The following is a 7,579-nucleotide window of genomic DNA, read 5'->3' on the forward strand; positions in this document are numbered from 1 at the left end:
AGAGTAGTTCTTCCTCGAGGATACAATCCTAGATACACATTTGTCCATGCCTATACACAAAAAGGTGTCACGAGGGCCAGGAGGACATCTTGGCTCAATAGGGAAGTCACAAGTCTTCTGAAAAAGAAAAGGGAGGCTTACCAACAATGGAAGCTAGGAATAAGTCCCAAGGAGAACTCCATAAGATGGGCCCACACCTGTAAAGGGCAGATTAGAAAATCAAAGTGGGTGACCAAATTCATGTTAGTAACTGAAATTAAGGACAATAAGAAGTCCTTCTATAGGTACATAGGTAACAGGCGGAAAAGCAGTGGAAAGGTGGGACCACTGCTCAGTGCATCTGAACATCTGATCACTGACACCAAGGAGAAAACTGAACTCCTCAATGAGTACTTTGCATCTGTATTCCACCAGTCTAAGAATGATAGCCTGCCAAATGCAAATATGATGCAGAATAGTCACAGTAGGGATGATCACCTACCAACAGTCAATGTAGAGATGGTGAAAGAACAGCTAGAGAGGCTGGATATCTATAAGTCAGTAGGACCAGATGAATTACATCTGAAAGTGTTGAACAAACTAGCCAAAGTCATGACCGGACCACTGGAGAACCTCTTCGAGAATTTGTGGTGCTCAGGAGAGGTCTCAGAAGACTGGAAGAGGCCCAGTGTTCTGCCCATCTTCAAGAAGGGCAGGCTAATCAGCCTGACCTCAATCCCAGGAAAAATCCTCAAAAAAATTCTCAAGGAGTCCATATGCAATAAGCTAGTTGAAGGCAAAATTCTGAATGACAGCCAGCACAATTTCATTGTGGGTATGTCATGTCTGAGTAACTTCATCTCCTTCTACAAACAGGTTAATCACCACCTGGATAAGGGAGCTGAGGTCAGTGTCATTTACTTGGACTTTAGGAAGGCCTTTGACATGGTGTCCCATGTGGCTCTCAGGATAAAACTAGGGGACTATGGGCTTAACAATTCAATAGCCAGATAGGTGGGAAACTGACTGTGGGGTAGACCCAGAGAGTACTAACAGATGGATCTGTGTTGACCTGGAGGAAGGTAGCTGGTGAGCTCCCCCAGGGTTCAGTACTTTAACTGGTGAAAAATTGGGAACAATTTTTGAACTGCTGTGTTGGGAAAGATTGCATCTGTAGGTACAATGAATTCTAGATACTGACTTTCATTAAATCACAAAACATAGGTTTAAACTAAAAAAAAATTAAGTACATTTTATTAAATCATTGAGAGACTGAAGACAATACCTGACAACAGAAATATGAACATTCCAGAAGCCAAGTCCTTACCACCAAGAACTGACAAACTATGGCAAAGGTGGCAAAGTCTCAACTGCCTTCTTATCAGAGTTGGGCACTCTAAAGAACTAATGAAAAAGTGGGCTATATGATTGGTTCAACCACCTGTGACTGCGGCACAAAGCCTCAGACTATGCTACACCTGCTGCAATGCCCAGTGCTTGAAGGCACATGTACAATGAAAACCTCACAAAGTACAATAAACAAGCACAAGCATGTGAAACAAAATGATCAAATGTGGTATAGCGACATAAGAAGAAGAAGATTAAACAGACTGCTAACACACCAAAAGAATTCTTACCACTTTATAAAGGTTATTTCATCTTGATTTTAGGAAATACCTGTGCTGAGATAAAGGCCATATCTCTCCTTCCATTTTTCGTTCCCTATGTATAACAGTGATAAGCAACCTGCAAACTAAGAAGTATTGCTCCCTCTGACAGGCAGAGTGCTAAACACCGTCTTTGAAACTAAATATGGAGACTTGCCAAGAGATAAACTTCAAAGCCTATTCAAATGCATACCTTGGCTTGTCTGTCATGTGTGTGTGTGTGTGTGTGTGTATACATATATATACTTACATATACGTATATATAGACACATATATATACACACACATATATGTGCCTACATAGGCTCTAGATTATACTCAGAATTTATGCTGGTTAGCTGTATCTTTTGTTATGGTACTTGCCTGTACTATCCTATTGCCGCAATTCTACCATCTGCTTTATTGCTGTTGCTGAACCTAGTTCTGTCCTAAGCACAACAGTGAGAAACTACTTCCTTCTTTTTAAGAGATTTATGTTCTTAAATCCCAACTGACATTTGCCAGTGCCAGTGGGATGACCAAAGTTCATCTGAACTTTTAGTTCAACTACCAGTACACATCTTTAAACTCTGTAGCTCTTATATAAGCCTGCAGGAAACATCCCTATGTGTCCCAGAGCAGTGGTACCCCAGTCAGTCCTCAAACAAGTGAGTCACTTACACTCTATGCTTTCCAGAGTGTAGTCATATAAGATTACTCAGCCAAGTCCATGTAGATTTTGCTCTTGTAAAAGTCCTCTTCCAAATGTCTAAGAAAATCCTTCCAATACAAGGCATTTCTCCCCATTTCTTCTCAACACTCTGAGTAGTGTCTCAGTCCAACTATCACTGAAATTATTGGCAGCATTTTCATCAAACTCAACAGGAGTTGGATTAGATTCTAAATAAATACTATTAAAGATCCATCTCTTTAGCCAAGAAAGACAAGGGTATAGTGTCTTTTGCTTACAATTTAGAGTGCCCTAGCTTGTTTGCTACAAAAAATCTAGTTACAACAGAATTTACTTAACTTGTTGTAAGATCCAAAATTTTCCTTTATGAGGCTTCTTTCCTAATGAGGGTGAGCTGTTTGCCTAAATTGAGTACATTTTTTTCTTTCCTTCTACGGAATTGTATTAATCTTTTCTTTTCATTGCTTGGCTTAGGGCACATACAAGCCATCACTGTTTGACACAGAGTTATAAGAGATCTGTAAGGGAGTAACTTTTTAGGCCCTAGTGACGTTTTCAGAAGGCAGAAAAATCCCTAACCCAACAAAAACCTGACAGATTCATGTCAGCAGTGATTGATATGCTCACTGATGTGAGCAAGGACTGAATTATAGCTTTGAGATACTCACTTACCTTGAGGACAATAGCACATACCACTATCCCAGCATAAGAATTTTTTTTCAGGATGGTCACCTGATTGGTAATTCAACTGGTCAGGTATGAAGGAGAGGCCTCTATGCCCTATTTCATAATATACACCTAGAGGCTACAGTTAGTCTTTTATATTTTGGAGGGAGATTCTTTTGCCTTCCAACCCTTTGTATGCTCCTTCAGCAATGGGTACAATCTGTTAAATATAAACTGCATTTGATAATATAATATATTTTAGTCCATAAGAGTTAAGAGGTATTCAATAAATGAGTCAAGCTCCCTCTGCCTTCAACAAGAATATTTTAAGAAAGGACTGAATACAAGCTAGTTATGAACTTTATAAACTGGAAACTGTTCTAGGGTAATATAAACTTTCTGATGTAAAGAATTAATATTCTGCTTTTGAAGACCCTGATTTACAAAGTAAGCATAACAGATTGAGGTACTCAACCCCCGGATTTATACCAAAAGTACGGGTTCTATCATGGCATTCAAAAAAGGTGAAGTAAAATGGTAAGTGCACAACGTTGACATAAGATGTAAGGTTTGCTAGGGTGATATCTTTTATTGGACCATCTAGGTAGTTTCAATAGGGTTAGACAAGATTTCTAATTCAAGACATTCTGTATCAGGTCGGATCAGAATGAACCAGGCATGGCGTTGTAAAGAACAGTAGTGGGTAAGAAGGTGGTGTTGTAGGTAATAAGACTGTGTAAAGCGGCTAGTATTCACTTCGGATTCGGATTTGGCCGATTTGGGGGACAGCGATTCAAGTTAATTTGGCCAACTCTGATTCAGAGATTCGTCTGTAGGCGAATCAGCTAAATCTCTGCATCGAACAGGTCCCATCCCCTGCCTACTCTTCCAGGCCCAACAATGGCTGCCTTGCCCAGGCCCAGTGTCCTGGCACTTAAAAAAAGAAGAAAAAAAAAGCCCCATGCTCACCAGCTTCTGCCAGGCAGGAAGGTTATCCCCGCTTCCCTCCACTGCCCCACGCTGGATGCAGGGCTCTGCCACAAGCCCCCAGAAACTCTAACAGCTGCTGTAGCAGCTGGTGAGTGTGGGGCTTTTTTTTTGTTCTTTGTAAAGAGCTGGGAGCTGGGACCAGGTGGGGCAGCCATTGACAGGGCTGGGAGAGTGGGCAGGGTCATTGGGCACACGGGGGGGAGGTGGGGCTGGGGGAACAGACAGAGGATGAGGCCTGGTGGGGGTCCCCCCATGGTCCATCCCCCCCTCCTCCAGCTCCTCCCTCTTCCCCCTACTTACTGGCATGGAGCCCAGGTCCAGGTCCCTGTGGTGGTGAGTGGGGACTGCCCAAATCTCTGAAGCTCTCCAAATCTTTTCTGAATTGATTTGGAGAGCTTTGAATTGATTCAGACCTTTTTACTGCTCTCCCAATTCAATTCTGATTTGGAGATTCAGCCACCGTATTTGACCAAATCTCCTCCGAATCGAATAAGCACCCAAAGCTTCACACAGCCCTAGTAGGTAATAACACTAATAACTCCTTATGTAAAGAGGGACTTTTGACCTGTGGTGTCTATCTGTGAATAACAATCACTTAGCATCATGATCATTCTATTTCTCTGTGGTTCTTAAAACATAATCCAGAAATGTATTACTTCTGAGACTGAATTCAGGCAAAACTATTATTTCCTTGCAAGTAATATTTTAGATTTTTATGGGCATGTCCTGACCCAAGGAAATTCAAACTATGGACAAGCCAGGAAATTCAAATATGAAATTGATAAGAAATAAATTCACTTAGTTTAACATCTCTCTCTCTCTCTCTCTCTCTCTCTCTCTCTCTCTCTGTCTTTATGGAGTTCAAAGAAACTCACTTTGAAACTGTCTATTGTTTTCTCTGTTAGCTTCTATAGGAAAAAAAAAGTAATCAGGAACAGGTAGTAAAATAGATGTATGGGGTGATATTGATAGGTATGATCCTGCCTTGGGAAGGGGGCTAGACAAGATGACCTCCTAAGGTCCCTTCCAGCCCATCTTTTTATGACTCTTGTCTAGCTTTCTTACACAAACTAGTACTAAATTAATTTGGAACATGTTAATGGAGTTCCCTTGAGGATATCTTGGAGGTAACAGCCTAAAAAGCATCACAGACATGAAAATTAACAGCATATGTTGTGTTTGCTCCCTTGGGGGAGAGAGACAGAGCATGGTTTAGGTCCTTGATCTGGGGGCTGCTTATGAGCCCATGCACTAGAGCTTATCCTGGGAAGTAGTCAGTCTTAGAACTGCTTATGCATAACTGTTTCAATGAACTACGGACCCTCTAGAATGTTTGCTTCCTCCTGCCCTGAAATGTATTGCCTTCACCTGGCTGCTCATTGGGAGCAACTTCAAAGGAAGAACAGGTTAGGGCTTGGAAATTAGAGCATTGTGGTTGGAATGAGAAGATATAGATTCAGATCCTGGGCCCTATGAGGAGGGGAGGGGAGGGGAGGGGAGGGGAGGGGAAGGAAGAGGGCTAGCACCTTGGGTCTCCTGTTCCCCTTGGGCTAAAACAGATAAGGCCCTCTCTGTTTAATTTTCTGTAAGCAGAGCAAACACATTTTTACAGAGGGTGAAATAGAATGAAAATGAAGGACTTAATCTAGGTCTTAGTGTCCCCATACAAAAGTGAGTGTCACTTAACTCTCTTTCCTTTGGGTTCTTTGATGTCTGTGGAATGAGGTTGTTTTTCGAACATTGTTGATTCATCAAGATCTTTATATTCAGTTCTATTTAAATCAATGTATTTTCTCTCATATCAAAACAGAAATTCCCATAAAGAATAGACAGACAAGGTTCATTGGGTGAATTAGATATCTTTTATTAGACCAACCCAAATGGTTGGAGAATAGTTATTAAGCAAGCTTTTGGGTTCAAAAACCCTTCGTCAGGCTAAGGAAGCTTCAGCAGTTGGTGTGTGCTCTTCCTGGATGGAATGAAAAGTAAACAAGCCAGGGGCTGGGCTGGGCTGGGCTGGGCTGGGGAGTCAGATGCCAGGCAGATTATAATGTATCAAAAAGCCAATGTCTATGTTTAGTCCATGATCTCTAGTATCCAGCAGGTTGATGAAATGGAGCTCATAGGCTCGTCTCTGGGAAGTGTTGTGTAAGTTTCCCTTGAGGATCAGGACTGAGAGATTGGAGAGAGAGAAAGAATAGAGACACTTTAAACGTTAGGCTATGCTCTTATTTTTGTTATTTATTTATTTATTTATTTATTTTTGTAAAAGTCTGCATAACTTACCAATATCCGAGCCTTATTATATTCCACTAATCAGGATCACAGAAATATTATGACTGTTTTTGTTCTGACAATAGTTATTTCTCCAAAGAAATATTCAATAGGAATGCATGCCTTCGTGTCCTTTGCTTAGGAGATAAAAGTATGGTCCTCAGTTGTTTTGACTTTAGAATATTTTCCTCCTGAAGAAGAGCTATCAAATGTTCCAACAACTATATTGTTATATTATGTTACTTGCACAGAAATATCAATAAAGGTATTGTGTATAGATTGCCATAATATTGTGAAAACAATTGTATGTATTTAAGTTACTTCCATAAAATAATATTTTTAATGTATTTGTCCTGTCATGATTCTCATCACATAACTAATTTATTAAAAGTACAGATGAGCAAAATCATAAATTTCAGCTCAATGTGATTGTATTGGCAAATACAATCCTGCTCAATGCAAATAATTATGATGTCATAGGGATAACGGAGACCTGGTGGGACTCCACCCATGACTGGACCACGGGTATAGATGGCTATACCCTGTTGAGGAGGGATCATGTAGAGAAAAGGGGCGGGGGTGTAGCTCTCTATGTTAAGGAAAGCTACACGTCCCTGAAAGCCGATATTGGTGACCAGGGTGGACGGCTGGAGACACTCTGGGTTAAAATCCATGGGGAATATGGCACAGGGGACACAATGGTGGGAGTCTACTACAGACCTCCCACCCAAAGTCCTGAGCTTGACCAGGACTTTGCCTGGGAACTGGCTGAGGCCGCATGCTCCAGGACCATGGTTGTCATGGGTGACTTCAATTACCCGGACATCTCATGGGAGGATCGCTCAGCAAAATCTGAGTGGTTGCAAAGCTTCCTCTCGTATGTGGATGACCTCTACCTGACTCAAGAAGTCTATGGGCCAACGAGAGGCAAAGGGCTGCTCGACCTGGTGCTGGCTACTGGGGATGACCCAGTGGCGACCTAGTGATTGATGGGAAGCTGGGTGACAGCGACCATGAGCTGATCACCTTCACCATCCGCCGAAAAGCTGGCAAGTCAGTCAGCAACACGGAAGTCCTTGACTTCAGGAAAGCCGACTTTGACAAGCTCAGGAGGCTTGTTAGTGAGGCCCTAAGGGACCATGACCACGGGGAGAGGGGAGTTCAAGAAGAGTGGTTGCTCCTCAAGGGAACGACCCTCAATGCACAAACTAAGTCTATCCCATCTCAGAGGAAAGGCAGCAAGAGGGCACAGCAGCCCCCCTGGCTCTCCAAGGACCTAGCAGACCTCCTGAGGCTAAAAAGAAAGGCCTACAAAGGATGGAGGATGGGAGTC

This window comes from Alligator sinensis, unplaced genomic scaffold (genome assembly GCF_000455745.1).
Source record: "Alligator sinensis unplaced genomic scaffold, ASM45574v1 scaffold725_1, whole genome shotgun sequence".
NCBI classification, from domain to species: Eukaryota; Metazoa; Chordata; order Crocodylia; family Alligatoridae; genus Alligator; species Alligator sinensis.